We start from the raw sequence: 21,091 nt of genomic DNA, 5'->3' as shown, positions 1-21,091 counted from the left end.
GGAGCAGAAACAAGCAATAAAATCATTGCTTATGCTATGTACATTTTAGTCTTTGAAAACAAAATGCAATTTTCTCAGCTTTTTCTTCAAAATGTTGCTTTTTTTAATGAAACATTCAAGTGTTGTTAAAAAGAATGCATGAAGCATACTCTGTTCTTTCTTTTGATATATTGCATGTTCACATATTCAAACAACAAAATATTTTGGGGGCTACTAAATTTGTCTGAAAATTATCAAAAATGCTGGCGGTGGCTGGCAACTTATTTTTTTTAAAATGCTGACAGGGAAAGAGTTAATATGTATAGCTACAATAACATCTTCAGCTAGTTAGCTTGAGAATCCTTTCCATCTAAATTGGTTATCTCTTAAGCCTAGTAGTGAATGTTTTATGAGCAGTCATGAGCATATTCATTCATTCATTCATCACAGTCACACAGACAGGCGAAGCACAACTAAAGCAATGTTCTCCCGCAAAACACATGCAGTTTTGTTTAACTGCTAGAGGGCCAAAAGTTACATAGTGTACCTTAAATGTTATCTTGCAATTACCTTTTTATGTTTTAACTGTGAGGCACAAACAGCCTCTGTAAATTTACATAAAACTGCTGTGTAATTTCCATGTCACTAGTGGCACCAAATGTAACCACAAAAATGATTCTTTCCAAACAAATTGGCAGAACACTCCCCCGGTATCTTCTATTGGTCAGTCTGGCAGGTGGTACCGCCCCCAGAAGTTCAATGTTCGCTCAATGTTCTGAAAATGTAGTTCCGTAGAGCTAATGTGTTTAAAATCTTTGAAAAAATCCATCTAAAGTAGGTGTACTTAACATATAAATATATATTTACATTATATTTAGTTTTATATTATATTTTGTATTTATAATTTAACAAAATAATTACACAGCAGTCTTAACAAAAAATCTTTTTTTTTTTTATATATATAAATGTCACAAAAATCCAAAACAAAACACTGAGATGTTTTCTCAAAACATCCTCTTTTATGTTCAATGTCTTTTTTTTTTTTTTTTTTTTTTTTCATTTTGCAAACGGAACAAGTTTTGGAAAATGCAAAGCTTAGTCAGACTGAAATGTCTGTTCATTTACTAATATTGTGCTAGAGTTCAAGCTTAGACACAGAGTATCTGACAGAATAAGATGGGGAAGAAGGCCCGGTGGAGCCAAGAAGGGTCGTAATCTTAACAGATGCCACCTCACGTGTCACTTCACCATCCACACGGCTCCCACAAACCACCATTCCAGTGTATTCAAATGCAGCACGTATTAAAAACACTCACACTCACCGCTTATCAGATTACCATGCCTTATGATTGGCCTTCCATTGGCCTCTTTATTTAATAGAAGGTTCCTTTCTTCTTTCAGATGCCATAGAGTGTTACATCACTGCGCTTGAGCACCGTTATCTATGTTGAGGCCTGTTCTTGTAATGGGCTTTATTGATCTAAACAACATCAAACTGGCCGTGATGTTATTAAGGTGAAGATAACTTCACTGTAACTTCCACTCAAACAATGTATTAGTGTTTTATTGGGTTTAAATAACTTTGGCTTTTAGACGCTAATGCAGCCGGTTAGTCACCCCACTCTTTTATGGCTGCAGGATCTTAATAAAGCTTTCCTCTTTACATCCTGCTGTGTGTGAGTGTGTTTGTGTGTGTGAGAGAGAGGACAGGAGATGCCAAGTGCTTGCTGGGAAGTTTCTACGCCTTCAGTAAACAGCAGGAACTCTAAATAATCAGAGTAATTATACGTTGGCGGTATCCGTATTAAGCACCCCGTTATCAAACCTTGGATCGCGCCGACCCAGACCTTTAAACTCCATCCACATTGCTGCTTTTTTTCCCCCTTTGTCAAATTAACATATGTGGTAGGAATTATTTGTAGTTTTAGAGTCATTTATTAACTGCGTTTCGCAGTGAACTTTTTAAATGGATGTTCGGATGTGTTTTTTTTCGGTCTTCCAAGGGCACACTGAATCCAATATTTATGAAATAACGATCCCATTCATCTACAGGCATATTTTCTGTGGGAAATTTAATTTGCAGCTATTTAAAGCCATGCTTTTGGTAATGAATTATTTTGTCATCCTGCTTCTGATGAGATTCATCTTTAATAACTGTAACAATTATTTTATTAAAAAAGAAGAGCCATGCATTATGGCTATCTCAGCAAGGTCTACGGCGAGCGAGGATTCTCATTAGGAGGGTATTATTACCCCTGCTGGGCTTTCATTCACACTACCCAACTTAAATTACATTATGTGTCAACAATGTTTGCATTAAATTTAAGCAGTCATATTTACCAATTTTTTCCCCCTCTCTCGCTGCCTAATACTGACACATTTAGATGTATTAAAAAGATAAAACACAGTTCTCGATCTGATAGGATGGCTTATTGAACGTTTACCTCAGTGCTGACTTTTAATAACACAATAATATTGAATTGGTATGCCAGTTGTTTTATATTAAAATGTTTTTGAAGGCTGTAGCCAGCCATATTGTGGTCTGAGAAGTTGCAAACTTCTCAAACACACAGAGTAAAGATGGAGGCATGCAAAGAAAAGCTTCTTTTGACCTAGCAAAACCACATAGCAATGGAATAACAACTGCTCAGAACATCTTAGCAGCCGCTTAAAGAGATGGTTCACTCTAAAAAATAAAATCATCATTAAATGACCCTCATGTTGTTCCAAACTTGGATGGATTTCTTTCTTCTGCAGAACACAAAGACCTTTATTTGGACAAAAACACATTTCAGTACAGGTATATCTTCTTTTGTGATTCACTGAAGAAAGAAAAATTGGTGTACAATTTAATTTGAAATGATTTTCACTTCAAAATTGCTAGTAAACGGCATTGAATTAAATGTGACATTTTGAGGCAGAAAGACTGAAGTAGTATTTTCTTGTAAAACATACTCTAATGATCTTTGTTTTATTTATAACTTTGAGAAATCATTTTTTTGCAGTGCATGAGGATGAGTAAATTATGACAGCATTTCTTTTTTTGATTAACTTTCCCTTTTACAGTGGCCTGACAATCACTCATACACTTGTTTTGTGTATTGTGGAGAGATTTACATGGGTAATTACTTTTATACATCTCTATTTTGGATAATATAGTTTTGTCTAGCAGGTGTATTTGTAACAAATTGTGGTCTAGAAAACACATCAGACCAATGCAGCGTCACCTTCTTTTTTGAGAAAACATCTGATGTTGTACTAAAAGGTTTTTTTTTATGCAAACTGATCTAAAGGTGCATGACAAAAATCACAGCTGTGCACAAAAAAAGCCAGACTATTTGCATATTACCAGCATTATTGTATGACAAATGTTGCAAATTTTGTTCTCCAGTCTCTTAAGGAAGTTGGAACGTTCCAATCGGAAACAAATAATGTGTAATGCCTATTTTAATGCTTCCTCAGTTTTTTAGCTGATGCCTCTAAAAGGTTCCGCTGCACATGGAACCATCTGCGAACATGGAAACCAAACATCGTAGGCTCCGTTCCGCATTTTACCACAGCGCACTGTACACAAACAAAATGTTTATGGCTCACTGAGCTGAACCTATCCTGGGCCCGAGACAGAAGCGAAATTGCTGAATGTGAGGTAATCGGTTATTTCAGTTTGACCACTTCCTTAAACTCCTGCTATTACTCAGAGTGATATGTTTCCAAAGAAAACCTCTGACTCTCCTGTAGGTATAATGTCTTGGTGGATGTAAATCAAATATTTAGCTGGATTTAAAAAGTAAAGTGGAGACGATGATTATCTGTACCTGGAAATTGCAGTTTTGGGGTGAGGGCACTGCATGTAGTGGCAGGGCAGTTTGTCTTTAAAGTCAGCCATTCTTCTGTGCCTTTTGTTCCTTTTGTAACATCTAGAAACCATTATATCAAAGAAGGTGGGCTTTTTTGACCTGGGACAGTAACCACCTTGCTAGCTGCAACCAGCTGTACTGTACAACCAGCTATGATGTGAAGGCAATTTTGCTTCTGTTAATATTGTATATAGCTCAGTGATTTAAATGTGTGATGCATTTGATCATTTAAGTTTCTAAAAGAAACCTAAAGACTTTTGTAATGATGTTTGTCTCGTGTCACTAGATTATAAGAGTGATAAGACAGAGATGCTTTTGAGATACTTGGCTTTATCTATTTTAATGAATCAAGTCAAACTTCAACAATTTATTTTCATCATCTCAGAAATGTTCACTGAATTTGTGCATTTTATTGGCCTTAATTTTTAGTTTGCCTCTTTTATATATACAAATAGCCTATAAATAGACAAATATTGCTTGTTATTGCTATTTTTTGTTAAATTATTTGATATAAAGGAAAATGATTAAATGCCATTTGTTTTTATGTAGTGGAAAACAGTTTAGATTAGAGGTGTAACAATACATGTATTCGTCCAGAACCATCAGGGTTTGGTGCATACAAACGACGAATACAGGCGATCCAACTTCAATCCACAAGGGGGCGCGCGCGGTAATGCTTTGTAGCCTAACTACTTTTAACCACACCAGTATTAAATAACCATCATTAATCGCAATAAGCTCAGTGTTTTCTTACTCTCGATTAGAAACAAAGTGTCATCTTTCAAATTTCGTCCATTTTATCTCGAAATTCAAACAATAAATGCCGTTTTGACGCTTTTCGATGTGGCGTAAATGACTGCTGCCTCCAGTTCAAGCGGCAGCGCGGAGCGCGAGTGAACGCGATTATCCCTTCTTCACCAAGTTACGTTACTAGTTACAGAATGAACATAAATGAACATCTGAAGGTATGTCAAAAGATACAGTACAACTTACTGAAACGTATCATATCGCTCAATCAGTGTTTCAACCGCGGAAAGACGTCAATAAAACAGCTTACGTAAACAATGTAACGTAGCATTACATTTACCTCAGAAAAGCCATTCAGTGTCAACAACTTGTTAGTTTGCTAGATAAATGAAACGTTTCGCTAAATCTATGCACTATATTAGCCTATATGTTATATTTTACTTTCCCTGTTATTGGTGTCCTAATTATTTAACATAATTAGATATGGGAGTTAATGCAAAAACTGCCTTATGTGCAATTTACATGTTTACATACATTGAGTGTTGATGATTATATCTATAAATAAATGGCAGCTCTATGAATTCTAACCTTTAATAGTATAGCAATGTGCAAGTAAGGGCTCCCTATATAGTTTACAGCATTAACTGAGATAGATACATCCCTTGATGTTAATGGGTGGAGATCTAGGCTATATCAGCACTTGAACACAGTTTAACCCTGTCCATCCTTTCAGTTGTCACATGATCTTCATTATCGTCACTCCATCGGAGTTACAGTAATCCACTAAATGTAGCCACCACTCCCAGCATATTACTTGGATGTTTAACCCTTTTCTCCCTTCTTCAAGGACAAACGGTGTACGTGACGGGAGATCTCCGTGCGAAAGTCCCCTAGCTCTCTTGAAGCAGCAGATCCCTTTTCAACGCCAGCTGTTCTTCCAGATAAACTCTGCGGCGTGCTCGCAGATTCTCTTAATATGATTCCACAGGGTCGGGCTCAGGAGAATAGACGCAAAACAAGCGTGCCAGGAGAAAGAGAGCGTTGAATTTTTCATCAGCAGGCCCTCGTAGTGCCGCAGCACTTTTTTAGTAGGCGGCCGGCTCATTCATGAGCAGATGTTCAGCGCAGGTCCAAGCTGCAGTTAGCATGAACTCTGCTGCCCTCTCAGCCGTTGGCTGCAAGGACGTTGGCAGCGACCCCGGCATCTGAGAATTCATTCCCGGCAAAAAGCGTCGAGCGCCGCTTCGCCCAGACCCCTTTTTTTAGCCGCGTTGCCCAGCCCAGGAGCCGGCCAGAAATGGAGGAGGGCTTTTCTTTTGACAGGCCATCAGTCTTCGCTCTGACACTGATGAAAGACTCGCTCGGGTCAACTCAGGGGACCGGCCCCAAAAATTCCTGAAGACAATTTTGCTCAAGTTTATCATTAATTTTTTATGACGTCCTCTTTATGAAAATAAGCCACCTGGCACGAAAACCAAAACAGCCCCTTTTTGAAAACAAAAGCAGCCTTTTTTTGCGTCGTTTGCGTGAAGGTACCCTTGAAACGGGGAATTGCTATATCAGATTAATGCAGGTGGTTTAGGGGAACGCGTTGGTCAGGCTGGTCGCTACACTAAAGCCCAGCTGCTGCTGCTGTGGTTAGCCAGGTGGTTCGGTTAGTGTGGTGACCTCAATACAACCCAAGAGACTTGAATAACAACCAATACAGATGAAGCATTATCGTGTTTCATTTACATAACACCGTTATGTTGCCATACGTCCATGTAGCATTTTCCTGTCTGAAAAGGCTTGAACGTCAAACCTGCATATGTTCCACACGGAAAGTGTGAAATGTTTTTCTTCTCTTTCGTTGTGATGCATGTAAAGCTGTAATTGAAGGATGATGAGGTTTTTAAGTAATCTTTTTTTTTTTTTTCTCCTTTCAAGCACTTGTTTCTTCAGCACGTCTCCTACTTCACACTATCTAATTGGCCGTTTTCAGGTTGGGTTTATGAGAGCAAAACTAATTAGTGTTTCTAAATTCAGAGAGCAAGAAAAAGAGGAAAAAAAAGAAAAACATTGTTGAATGGATTGTTCTGGTTTCCTCTCTGGTGTCAGGCACATAACAATGAAATAAAAAGTCTAATCACTTTCAAACTGCTGTTTTTTTTTTTAACCAACACTGAATGTCACTTTCTCTCCTGGCATTTTGTTTGGCACGATCACAGGTCCGGGAATAAAGCGAGCACTTGCCCTCTTTACAAACTTTTTCCTTTGTAATTCGTGGGAAGGCATTGCAGGGAAAAAAAAAAAACAATGCTCATGTTTTTAGGTGGGGTCGTTTCTTCTTTTGATTCGGAACGTCCTGGTGAAAGACGGGGGGAGGGTGGAGAGTTTACAGTAGCGTTGACTTTTCGCCCGTTACCTTTATTCAGAGAGCTCCAGCTGCAGCGCGCCCTCAGGAAGGCCACCGCGGGCGCGCATGCACACGCACGCCGGCCCCCAGTGTGAAAGAAAGCCCTGTTTGAGTTGGCACGCGTAACTTTTGCTGCCTCTGCAAGACAGACACCAGCGGCGGCCGCACTGGCCAGGCGGGCCGCCGTTCTTCTAATCAGGATGTGCCTTTTCCACCTCTCTCAGGAAACACATTTCTGACTCTCCCTCCCCTCAGCACTAAAAAAGCAAGGGAAGGACTTAAGGGAGAAAGTCGGTGAAGATGAGTGACAGGATTGGAGTCCGGAGGGGATTGGGCTAATCTGAGTTTAGTAGCACTCCCTCAACACCTCACCCTCCCAGCCTCCACTGGGCCTTCATTTATATTGAATAAAAAAAGTTTATAGGTCAGTTTAACAATGTGCCGTAAAACTCGCACTATTTTTATTTTTCCACCTTGCTGCCGGAGGGATTTGCATGTAGAGGGCCAGTAATTAAGAAGCAGTGAATCCAGGGTTAGGGAGGAAGAGTGTTTAAATGCAATTAGAGCATCTACTCGAATCAATTTGAACCCAATTACAGTTTTCTTAAATGTGCTATTATTTGTTTAATCAAGGGAATTTTGCCCTTTTTAAGATGCTATAAATGTATCGCGATATTTAAACACGGAGTGAAAATAAACTCGACGGAAGCTGGTAATGAACAATTTCAAAGTGACCTCTCTCTCTGTGCCCTCCCTCGTTACCTTGTTCTTCTCTGAAAAGAAAACTCCATTTGATTTGTCTGGAGATAAAGCTATCACAATATCGCTGGATAATTAGCACAAAATCCACATCGGTTTTTTTGGGAACTGGATGTGGAGCACCAGTCTCTAATGATTCAAAGTTTCAGCAGATTTCCTCATTTCTCACTGATGTTTTTCCTGTATGTCCTTCTCTCGTCTCTGTCTGTTCTCTCCTCCACCAGTCTTTCTACCTGCTCTCTGTTCTGCAGGCAGGAGCGTGCAGTGGTCCAGCCCTGTGGATGCTGAACGGTATGTCTTACGTTTTAATAGTGCATGTGTGTGCCTGAAAATGCATTTGGACACTCTGGCCACACTTCTATAAATTTCATTGCAAAAGATAACAAAATATTATTTGGAAGCAAAAGGTGCGTTACTCAAATCTGCACTTTTTTTTGAGCCATTCTTGTAATTACTTTAAGCCAATTGATCTCAAAGTCATTTAAAGCTGTGTTTCCACTGCAGGAACTTTCCCCAGGAACTAGGGACTTTGGGGTGGTACTCGGTGAGTTTCGACCGCAGGGACCAGGGTCTAAATGAAGTTCCGGGTAAAAAAATCCCCCTCTGAAAGTACCTGCTCACTAGGTAGTACTTTTTCAAAGTTCCGGAACTTTCAGGGGTGGGACTTGGGTGCTGAACATGCTGATTGGTTGAGTTCACACAGCATTTTGATTGGTTGATTCCACGCAGCATTTTATTTCAACCATAGTTTTTTTTTTTTTAAAGTCTGTTGCGGTGCGTGCAGGAAGAGTTGTTTGCTATTCGAATCAACAATAGAGTTTAAAAAATATGACTGTGGATTGACGATGATGTTCAGGCTTTATTAAGCTTATATGCGGAGGACGAAGTCCAGCGGAAACTCGAAAGTCGCGCACAGTTCTGCGTCACTGGACTATCTTCACGGTACTTTAGACCACTATGGAAACGCAGCTAGCAATATGTTTGGGGGGGGGGGGGGGTGGAGTTCCTGGGACAAATTGTTCTGGGTAATTTTGGTGGAAACGTGGCTTTAGTGAATGTATGAAGCCAGTTCACCTCAATTTTTTTTTTCAGTTCATAAATATGCATATTTAGTATGTGTAAAATAAATGCCACAACATCACTTTATTTATTTAACCATAAGTTTTTTTTTTTTTTTTTTTTTTTTTAATTCCTATGTTAATGCACATATTATATGTGACCTGTGCTGGCAAAATGAATCGCAATGAGCAAATTTCCAAAATTGTTTTCCAGTTTTTTTTATTTTCTATTTTTTTCTGTTATTTTTGTTATTTTTTTCTATTAAAAATCCTTAAATGATGTATGATTTGTTGGAATCAGACAAAAAAACTGCACCGCTTGAAGTCGATAGAGTCAGCAAAGTTAATTTTAAGAAAAATCAAGTTAAAGTTTTCTGAAGGTTCCAAAACAAAATCACCTAGCAACCATAACTTAAAATCCCTGGTAATAACACCACTTTTGGCGCACAGCAAGTCAAAACCAAATATCTATAGGAAAAATATATATTCAACTTATTTTTTCCATGATACCACAATTGTTTGATTAACATTAATGAAACAGACCTACTTTACTGAACGGATCTAATATATAATGTTACACATCAGATGTTTTCCCCCAACAGTTAACCAAACGTTCACTTAAGACGTAACAGATAATGTTTGCGTGAATACTCCCCAAGACAGATATTTTGAAATACTATAATTCTGTGTATATGTTTATTTCTGGATCGTGCGCTGTCTGAGGCGTCTTTGTGTGTTTGCTTTGGATCTGTCAGTCTGTTCGTTTTGTTTACATCATCATGAGTTTGAAAATCACATTCCATTGGCTCAGAATCGTGCCATCAAGAATTCGCTATGAATATTCACAAAGTTGGAATGCTGCGAGGAAGTGAGAAGCGAGCAGAGAAAATCGGCATTTTCCATATACTCCTCTCAGAAAACGTACAAATAAAGATACTTTTAGATGTTTAATTGCTATTTGGAGCATTGGGATCGCTAGATGAGGGCTTAATGAACTGAAAATGTCAATTTTGGTTGAATTTGAGGTTTTTCACTTGTTTTGCCTGTAGCCCGAAATTAGCCCATGCCCATTCTGACTCCTTTTGCCAGCACGGGCCAATTGGGCCAATTATTTGCCAATTGGTTTAATATTTATTTATTTATTTAAAATAAATGGCACTTGTTTTAATATTGAATTCCTATTTAATGGCAATTGTATAAATAAATTCTTATTTATTTAAACGCCACTTCTTACCTAATGCAATGACATTCATATATTTGTAAGTGTGACTTAATTGTCTAGGCAAAACACATCTGTTAGAAAGTGCTCACAGTTTAGATGTCTTTCGGCATGTTTTCAGCATGTACACAAGGTCAGTTTTAGATAATCTGAATTCTAAAACTGTACACAGTTTGACTAGTGTACCACCACAGTTGTTTTTGATCCATGTCTCTCATGGCCTTCACTTCCTGTGTGATGTGTAAACAAAACAAACAAACCATGACACTGCCCACGTAACAGTGCCAGTCTATGTTCAAACTCTGTTGTTTACAGTAAACATTCATATATATTCATGACCTTCAGTCACAAAAAGCCTCCGTTTGCAACGCGTGGCATGTCGCATTAGTGCTTATTAGCATATTGTCTCTGAAACAAGTGCTCAGCAAACATTGACCCACATATATTTGGAATGCATCTAAATGTCTCAATTCTGCCATCAATGTTTGATGTGAAATACATGTTTTAGTCAGTTTTTTTGCATGATGCAATGTGATGCATTGTGAGTTTAATGGAGCTTCTGCAAAGTCTATTCCTATACCAGCCTGACCAGACAACGTTTTAGAGAAGTGCTTCTAACAGTTTTGCCCGCTTGTAAAACTGTGTACGTTACTGATTGATAGTAAATGGAAAACATGAATGTAAATTTTGTCATTTGATAATGTAAATGGAGAGCCGAGCTATTTTCCCCCACCCCCATAAAGAAATCAGCCCTATTTACATAGTCAGTTGTGCTTATGAGACTTATGGAAATCAATCTCTTGTCATTTTCCAACTACACAATTTCACATTAGTTCAGAGATCACCGATTTGAAAGTCAATATGTTGACATTGGCTCGGCTCCATGTTGGCAACATGAATTATACATAACAAACAAAACAACATGCTCTTTCAGCAAACGTTTAAATGAGTTGTAATGCATTAATCCTTCACATTACATGCGAATATACCCAAAATGTATGGCTATTTCCTCTTGAATAATGATTTTTCATGGCGTCTTGCGGCAATTTAGCTCTTATGAAAGTCCAAACTTTTGGCGATCTGAGTTAAAAAGCACTCCAAATTTGTTTAAGTGCAGGTTATTATTTAGTTATTCAGATTTATGACCATAACAGAAAGCGAAAGCAGGTGGATTCGTGCTTGTCCATTAAAGTGTGCTTTGCAGGGTCCAGTTTTAAAGTGGCCAGCAAGGCAGCTGTGACAAGAGTTATTGAAGAGGGTCTTCGCATAAACGTCTTGCACATGGTTTTCCACTTTCTTTAAAAGCACTTTTAGGACTCATAATTGCTACTTACATGTTGCAGATGGGTTATGACTAATGAGAGGACTACATTTATGACTCGACATGAGGACATGAAAGCTTCTTGCAGTTGAATTTAACCTTTTCAATATTGACTAATTATTTAGGTTAGGAAAGATCTTAAGGCACACTGTGGTACTTTAATACATTCCATTAGTTACATTAATCAACACCTTTCAGAGCTTTTCTACCTCATTTTTGTAATATTTTTATTGAGATGCATTTGACTGTGGCCTCACACACTTGTGCAGAATATGACATTTAATAATTGAACTGTACAGTTTGGTTGACACTTTAATAAGACCTTCGAGCAGTGATCACACCTTGGCTGATGGTGGCCCAAATCTTTTTCTTTCTTTTTTTTTTTTCTTAATTACTGACATGTGAACAGCAAAATATTGAATGAGTATCTGATTTTTTTTGAAGGTGTGAACAGTCTGATCAGAATTGTGCCATTTGCGATGCCTGTTCCCTTTTGGCTTTAATCCATGTCTGTTAGCTTTGAGGTCATCTATATGTTAACTATCTAAATTCTTTTAAAAAGTCTATTGGCTATTTTAAAAAAAGGACCCCTTCGTTATGTTCCGCCCCAACTTCCTGTGTAAATAGGAAATACCTCAGCACAGGAAAGAAAACTGTGCTTGTCAAGCCATTTCTTTAAAAGATCATGCAAACAACCTTACAAAAAAGAAACTGAGCAGAAACTTGGACTTGCACACTGTGGTTTGCGCTGCGAACTTTGGTTTCACATATACAGAGTATTCTTTTTTTCTTTCAGTTTTTGTCATTTACACTGCCGTTCAAAAGTTTGGGGTCGGTTTTCTTTTTTTTTTTTCTTCTTTTTTTTTCTTTTTTTTTTTTAAAGAAGTCTCATACTCACCAAGGCTGTATTTATTTGATCAAAAATACAATAATATTGTGAAAACTTTTATTTTTTTTATATATAATCACATGATCCTTCAGAAATCATTTTATGCTGATTTGCTGCTGGAGAAGCATTTATTATTATCAGTGTTGCTTTACATTTTTGTGAAAACCGTGCTATATTTTTAATAGAAAAACGAATTAAGTCATTGAATTAAGTTAGTTTATTCACTCCAGCTGAAATAACTTTTCTATATTTTTCTCCTTAAAACATTTTTTTTTTTGGTTCATAGTTAACAACTTGCATTTAATTAACAGTAACTAATTTCATTTAATTATTGTCACATTGTCTCGTCCTTAGTAGTTTTGAGATTAAAACTCCAGATGCAGTCTTTTTTTTTTTTTTTTTTTACACACACACACACACGCACGCACGCACGCACGCACACACACAATGAAAATGTCATATTGTCCAGAATGGTGACATAAGGGTCAATCCCATCTGTCCTCCCCCTCTCTCCCTCTGCTTGGTGGTGTTATATGCTCCTGCTTTACGCAGCTCTGCCAAAGCGACTCACCCCAGCCTGTTTGTGCCCTGTCTCTGTTTGTAAATACACAGACGGAGGACACGGGTGCCGCTCGGGGTCATGGCTGCCTCGCGGAGGCTCGAAACCCAATGTGACAAGCAACAGATGAGTCACAGCACCCCGAATCTAAAGAAGCAGACAGTTTCTCTCTCTCTGTCTCGCGCTCTCTCTCCCCTTGGGTCACGTAAAGATTAGTGACACCTTCGCTGGCATCCTATAGGCCTCGGCCAAACCCTGCCATATCATCCTGCCTCAGTACCATTTCCCTCCCCCTTCCCTTTTTCTATGTATCTTTCTTTCTCTTCTCACCCAGTCATATTTAGAGCCTTATTCTTATTTAAAGATCTGGCTGCTTTTCTCCATGCCAATTAAACATGAGGCATTGGATCATTTGATATAATGATATAATATATATATATATATATATATATATATATATATATATATATATATATATATATATATATATATATATATATATATATATAGCAAAATAAAGTAAACTGTGACATATTATACTCAAAACTTCATCATACAGTGGACTACCAGTAAAACTGATACAAATTTGGAACTCTTTGACCTGACCATGTTTTGCTTAAGTGTTATCTGACATAATTAAGATTTCTGACACAGTTTAACTCATGTCATATTTTATTACCATTTTATATGAATGAAACCATTACCATTTTTATTACCATTTTTTAACTATATTAATGAAATGTTCAAGGTGTCTGAATAAATTTTGGTTTGGCTGTATGTGTATATATATATATATATATATATATATATATATATATATATATATATATATATATATATATATATATATATATATATATATATATATATATATATATATATATATATATATATATATATATATAACTTAAGTGGAAATTTGCCTCTGTATAGTAGCCATTTTTTTAATTGTCATTTAAAACACACAAAATGGCAATACGTCTTTCTGTCTCTTATTGTATCAAATTTGGAGGACCATATCTTTTACCCCCAAAAATATGTTCATCATCTTCACACACTTATTCCTGACATTTTTGCAAGATATTCAGTCATATTTTTTTCTTTAGAGACAGATAGACAGCGCCAAGTCAGTATCTCCCTCTCAAAGTCAAAAGATCAAAGCATCTCTCATCTTGTCCTTCTTAAAATCTGAAAATCCAGCGCGCCTTTTTTTTCGCTAGCCGCACAAAGTAACAAACGCTAGCCTCACACTAGGGTCCAGGATTACGATCCTTCCAGCGTAATCTGTCCATCTTTTTAAGCAAATAGCGCGGCCTTGCATAACTGAGGAGAACAACGGGCATGCATCCTTCTTGTTGACCCGATGAGGGTGTTTAAATGCTAAGCTGGATGGGATGATGAGCCCTGAATTTATTCTATACTTCAACTGCTAGTTTGACCGTGCAGTGTTGACCCATATTGGAGTTTTTTTTTTTTTTTTTTCAGGCACTCTTGTAAGCAACCTGCATTAAGTTCATGTAAGTCTCTAGGTTGGTTTTCGACAATAATCACCCAGAGTTTGCAGTTATGCTATATGTAAATGTAATATTATCAACGCATCCAATTTGGTTAAATGGCGTAGTGTGGGTGGCTGTTTTGATCCTTGTACCCACAACACTTACTTAAGACTTTTGGCACTTATTGTGTTAGTTTGGTGACCCTGTGCTTCTAAAAAAATTGTCACAGTAATAGAAATGTGAGTGTTTGGTATGTATCTGATTGATCTTTGTCTGGCAGGGAAAAAATGACAAACCGCTATCATGTAGTGTGTGTACCTGCTTCATGCTCGTATGGAAATTGCTACCATATATCTAGATCTAAAGTGAAGCATTTAAATATTCAAATACAGATCCAAAACAATTTGCAGGCATTAGTTTGCATAGAGTGTTATTTGTTGGTGTGAAGTGTATTAGAACAAAGAGCGAATGCTGGCCGATGGGAAGCAGAAACGGATACGGCCATTTCTCAGAATAGCGGGAGATATAGGTGTTGAGGCTACTTATAAATACTGGTAAGTTCTTTAATGGATACTAGTTAAAATATTGGCTTTTGTTTTAAAACAATGAATAGTGGTTTTAGGTGCATTTTTGTATACATGCAATTTTTTTCTTTAAATAAGAAAAACATTTAGCAAGACACTTTTATTGAACTATATGGATTTTGCTTCAGTTGCAGTTGGAGTTTAAAGGAACAAAAAAGAAAATTTTCATCATTTACTGACCCTCATGTCGTTCCAAGCCTATATGATTTGCTTTCTTCCTCAGAAAACAGATATTTTGAAGACTGTTTTCCATGCTCTTTTCCATGCAACTACAATGGAGTTTTTAAGAGTGAAAATTCATGCAGAAGAACTATAAAATGTCAGCATTTCAATCATTATTCACTGAAAATCTTGACATCCTGCTTTAGCATTCCTTGATGCATTAATGAGAGAAGTAGAAATATATTTAATTCTTGAAATGAGTCTATTAACTATTCATTTACAAATCAAATCAAAATGATTTGTTTTAGCCTTCATCTCAGTGACTTAGTCCAGTTCCAGTGATTAACAGGTTATGGTATACATTTTCTTAAAAGTTTTCCACACAAAGCATATAGCACGTTAGTCATACTGTATGGATAACTTTTGTGATACTTATGGTAATTTTGTTGTTTTTCAAAGCTTGAAAGTCCTTTATTGTAATTGCATGGGAAGGTCTGTCCAGCACAGACTTCAGAATTTCTCCTATTGTGCTCCACAGAAGAAAGAGCATCATACATGTTTGGAACGACATGAGGGTGAGTAAATGATTACAGAATTATCATTTTTCGAGTGAACAAACCTGTTTGAGAGTTGTGTCCACGTTGCTGCGGAACTGAAAATGGCCCTCAAAACATCATAATTTCTCTCCACATTTCAACACAAAAGACTCTATTGTGGCCATGCTGTGCTGATGTTTATTTAAAGTCTCCTCTCTCACACAGTAACGTACGTTTCACCCAAAGAAAACACACCACCCCCCTCCTCACCCTGTGTGTGAGAGTGTGTGTCCGTGAGTGGGAGGGAAAGAGGGGGGAGAAAGGAGAGAAAGAGTGGAATAAATTAAGAAACATCAAGTGGTGATTTAGTGGGAGAGATAGAGACAAGACAGAATGTGCTGGGGATGGTACAGATAGACAGGAGAAATAGAGGGGGTTAAGAGATGGAGAGAGACTGGAAAAAAAATAGACCGGCTGAATGTTTGACAGGGTTAAACACAGTGAAAGATTACCAGAGAAATCTAAGACATCTGTAGCGAGTATCAGCGAGAGCATTAATTAGGAGGAATCAGCGGTTTTTAATTCTTTTCTAGGTGCTTGGCAATAACGTAGAGATGAATAATTGAAGGGAAAGAGCTGCTTTAGAACACTGTCTAAAGCTAATGTCATAGTCCAGCCACTTGATTTAATCATTTATCTTATCAGCCTAATTTTAATGAAATATTTGGAGTCATGTTAAAGGGATAGTTCACCCAAAAATGAAAATTCTGTCATTATTTACTCACCCTGAAGACAGAAGAAGATATTTTGAAGAATATGGATCACCAAACAGTTGTGGGGCACCATTGACTTCCATAGTATGAAAAAAAAAAAATACTGTGGAAATCAGTGGTGCCCCACAACTAGGGTGACCATATTTCTCATGGTAGAATAAGGGAGGGGTGAGCAAGGGGTGGGCAATATAACCATTTTATTTGTAATATGAGAAATTATTGTTAAAAAAGAAATTTACAAAACGACAAATACAATAGATATACAATTTAAATAAACTTGTTTTCAGATACATTTATTTAACATATTTTGTTGTTTGATTAACATATTGACTGACAAATATTTAATTAGACTACTGTCCCTTTAAGACCGAATTCAGAGATGTAATATACTTGCCGGTTTTCACCATAGACTGTAAAGTTTTCACCCACCTGTTTATGTCCACTTAAGCCATAACTGACTGTATTTACATGAGATACTCCACACGATGGACATTTTGGCAACTATGTGTGCAATTGACCATTCAGGCGCAATGATAACTGATTGCGCGTTGTCTGAGAGAACTGGGATCGTGCGCAAGGAAAAAGAGAGAGCGCTTCTGGTATGTGTCTAGCGCGATTCCGCCTATCCCCCCTTCACTAACGGCAACTTAATCAATAACGAAATGTGATTGGATGGTAGTTTTGTTTTACGACAAATTTGATTGGGCTGTTCGCGTGACAGAACACTACTACTAATCGTGCTATCGAAATTTTAGGAAAGATGAAATATTGGACAAAACATGATATTTTCGAGTCGGGACACTAAAAATAGAGCTAAAATACGGGACTGTCCCGGGAAAAACGGGACGTCTGGTCACCCTACCCACAACTGTTTGGTTACAAACATTCCTCAAAATAACTTCCTTTGTGTTTAGCAGAACAAAGAGATGTATAAAGGTTTGGAACAAGTTGAGGGTGAGTAAATGATGACAGATTTGTATTTTTTGGGTAAACTGTCCCTTTAAGCTGCAGAAGGAATTTTTTATAGGAAGAATGCTATGAAACATTTTAATTGATATATCTCAATGCAACAATATGTTAAAATGTTAAATTAGGTAGAAAAAAACTTTTACACATTTTTAAAAACTAGGGTGGGGTGTTTTGGGTGGTTGCTAGGGCATTATAGACTTTTTAAAATGAATTTTATTATCTACAAGGGTAAAATTATAAGTCTGATCATTTTGTAATGTAATAGCTGCATAATTTGAGGTATACCATTCATGCCCATAGCATGAGGTGAAGAGGTCTAGAACATCCCCTAACTCACAAGATGAGCAATAATCATAGTGATTTAGACTGTGACAGACTGTTCTACCCTAAGGGGGTGTACAGTAGGTCTTTTTTCTTGAATGGTGTGAACCAGTAAGGCAGTGTCCAGTGGGGAGGAGATTGGCATTCAAATTAGGTTGTAATTTATTAAGAAGTGCAGCACGTCACAGTGAGTCAACTAATAGCATTTGATTGTGCTGGTCTTGTGGCCTTAGTGTACATTTACCAAATTCACCATTTCCATGATGTTTACAGTATGATTTATGCTTTAAGCATACTGTTGTTGTTTTGTTAACCATATAAACCAATAATGAGGGATGGCATGGATCTCGATTGCTTATTTAAAGCTTCTTTAAAAATCTCCCCATCAGCTCTACTGATCATTCCTTTTGTTGAATAATTGATTTTTACTCGCTTTTTGAGTAAAATTAATATCTGATCAAATTAATATTAACACTGCCTGAAATATTTATGATGAATGATAAAACTATGAACTATCTGCAAGATGATAAACGGCAAGAAAATTCCAAATTAAGATAGAGCCATTAGTCTGTTTTTCATCTCGAGTTTAAGAAATAAATGAGAGAATTATTTTTCCAGCTACATCCAAATTAGACAAATTGGGTTGTATGGACAGTAAAAGACCTAAACGAAGGAGGAGATGACTTTTGATGATTACACAAATGTTTGTTTTTAAATTGTGAGCAGTTTTTTAGCAACTAGCTGTTTGTGATAGTTAGAGTGGCATGATGTGACAAAATAGTTTTGGCAGGGGTTTGCACCTGAAAAAATGAAAATGTTGTCATAATTTACTCACCCTCAAGTTGTTCCAAATCTATATGATTTTCTTTTTTTCTGTTGAACACAAAAGAAGATATTTTAAAGAATATTGGTAACCTGAGAGTTGACAGTAGCCATTGACTCCCATAGTATTTTTTTTTCCTACTATGGCAGTCAATGGCGACCGTCAACTGTCAGGTTACTGATATTCTTTAAAATGTCTTCTTTTGTGTTCAACAGAAGAACGAAACTCAAAAAGGTTTTGGAACAACATGAGGGTGAGTAAATGATAACTGAATTTCATTTTTGGGTGAACTATCCCTTTAATGCTGGCTTCCCTATTTCCATTATATGATTTATATTTTTGACATGACTGTAGGCACAAATCATTTGGAAGCTTAATTTATACATAATGGCAACCAAGAGAGTTAACGTGCAAGGATAGATGTCACACATGATACGTAGCGGGGGTACACAGAAATGAACAAAACCGATAATGTCCTGGGGAAGCGTATTCAAAGCAAGAATTCAACCTAAAGCAATACACAGTTAATGTCTGAGTTGTTTTGACATGTAGATGTTTGGTGCACATAGTAAGTAAACATAGTAAATGTGAGCAAAAGAGATTTTATGTCAAAATATCATAATTATATAAATTATTGTACAGTGTAAATGTGTTTCCATGACTGTTTGGATGGAATTTATTCATTTATGGTGCGGCAGCTCTCATCGTGGATATTTTTGCATAACAATGTCTTGTCAGAATTAAATATTCATAGTTATCTGAAAACAATCCATGGTTTGGACTGAAATGATAGTTGCTGTAATAAATATAGTCACTTGTAATGATAGTTCTGAATTTTAATGCCGGTTTATGAACATAATAAAGGCGACATGAAAGACTTGCCATTCAATATCAGATAGCCAGGGAGAAGCAAATGATTTCAAATATTTGATATTTAAATTATTTTCAAATGAACAGAGAAGTGAGCAGAGAGAAGGGTGAGGAGTTTCCCCCGGTGGTCCTTCGGGGGCTTTGTTTCTGTGGCATCGCTCATTAGCGAAGCAAGCCCATAGAACCGGCACGCACACACCGAGCAAAGGCCCTGAGCGTGGCATCGAACATGCGCACGCTCTCTCTTTGCAGGAAGGCTGACTGAGAAGCTGTCCTGATTAAAATGACAATAGTCTAATTAACTCGACCTCTGTGTCAGTGCACAAAACAGTCACTTGGCCTGCCAATTTCTTTTTTCGCACTATTTCTTTGTCTTCGCTCCGTCCAGAAGTGAGAGATTTTCTCCTCCTGTCGTTACGTGGTGCGCCAAACCATTTTAGAGTTGTGCTAATGGCAATTATTTTCATAAGCTAATTAAATCCAGGGCCTGCTCTGTCTCTGGTTTCGAATCCTTGAGGGACTTAACTTAGGGCTAGCGCTACAAGCACCTTTAAGTAGCAGCCTGTTAGTAATTGAGAAAAAGGGATATATTTGTAAAATGTTTGCGTTTTATCTGATTCTAATCTCATATTTGTGAAATTGCTCAGAACAAGGGCGACTTAGCAGCTAACCTCCCTCACCCCGTTTTTCCTCCACCCCGTTCCAAAGTCAGCGAGAGAGAGATAAAGAGGAACAGAGATGCCAGACGAAAGGAAAGGAAACCATTTCGCTGACAAGTAGAAGGAACACTAAGCCAGATAACGGCGGATCTTTAAAGCTCTCAAACAGACACCATTCTGAAAGTTGTATTTTCCTCTTGCCCCCGCAATCTGTTGCCATTATTCGATTGGTTAATCTCATCTGAGGGCGGAGAAGAAAAAACAAGTGGAAAAAAAAGAGAGAGAAGAAAAGAACCGCTTAGATGAGTGGAGTGGAAAGTGCTTTCAGTTCTATTATCCTTCTTTTGGTGATTGCGGCCCATAGGGAGATAATTACGCTTTAGTCTTGAGTTAATGAAACGAAAACTTTCTTTCTTTTCTCTCGGCTGAAAAGGAACGGTTGATCTTTTGTGCCACTATCTGAAGACATCTCCCACCCTTGACAGGGGCACATTGAGGATGCGTTTTGTTTTAGGCTGAAAAAGCCCCCCCTCTCCCCGTACGCACACACTTGGGCTGTCAGTTGAGCAGCAATATGACACATCCTTCAGCATATTGAGTTGCCCGTTCCTCTCGCTTCAGATGCTCTTCCCTGTAGCTCCGCTGCTAATAAAATACACCAAAAAAAAAAAAAAAAAAAAAACAGAGAAATACTCTCCACATAACACACAGCCATATTCAGTAGCTCAAAGCAAAAGCATCTTTTTGATGCAATGCAATAATGCAATTTCGATCCAACAAAATAACTCAAATCTAATCGGGCTTACAACATTTATTTGGAAAAAATTACAAAGTTAAAAACTGAAGCTTGTTGGAGAAACTGGAATGATCAGATGTCATTATTTCTAAATAAATGTGTAAGTTGTTAATGCAGAACTTTTTGTAGGACAACTAGAATGAGCAATGAGATATAATTGAGAAATAATAAGTAAACGTAGTGAATGTGAACATTTTTATATGAAAGTATAAAATTCTGTGGAATTATGAGTGATTGTACTATGTAAAATGTAAATGCACAAATGTAAAATTCAGCTTCTGTTTCTATAACTGTTCAACATCAGCAGTTTGGTTTGTGT

At 37.3% G+C, this 21,091-nt stretch overlaps 1 protein-coding gene across 13 annotated transcripts in view; it reads left to right on the top strand.

Moving 5' to 3' along the window:
• Positions 1–21,091, top strand: part of foxp1b (forkhead box P1b) — a 205,058-nt gene that overhangs the window by 36,831 nt on the left and 147,136 nt on the right. For 5 of the 13 annotated variants that reach the window (XM_048198849.1, XM_048198838.1, XM_048198843.1 and 2 more), the window contains one exon: positions 7,962–8,028. The exons of 2 other annotated variants lie outside the window; for them this stretch is intronic. The gene's annotated coding sequence lies outside the window, so the exon portion shown is untranslated. Of the gene's footprint in view, positions 1–4,387; positions 4,802–7,961; positions 8,029–8,241; positions 8,362–21,091 lie in introns of those variants that run through there. 6 more of the 13 variants (XM_048198839.1, XM_048198835.1, XM_048198846.1 and 3 more) reach the window with 5 other exon arrangements.

This window comes from Megalobrama amblycephala, linkage group LG8, assembly GCF_018812025.1.
Source record: "Megalobrama amblycephala isolate DHTTF-2021 linkage group LG8, ASM1881202v1, whole genome shotgun sequence".
Classification (NCBI taxonomy): domain Eukaryota; kingdom Metazoa; phylum Chordata; class Actinopteri; order Cypriniformes; family Xenocyprididae; genus Megalobrama; species Megalobrama amblycephala.
This window is presented reverse-complemented; position numbering and strand designations above follow the sequence as displayed.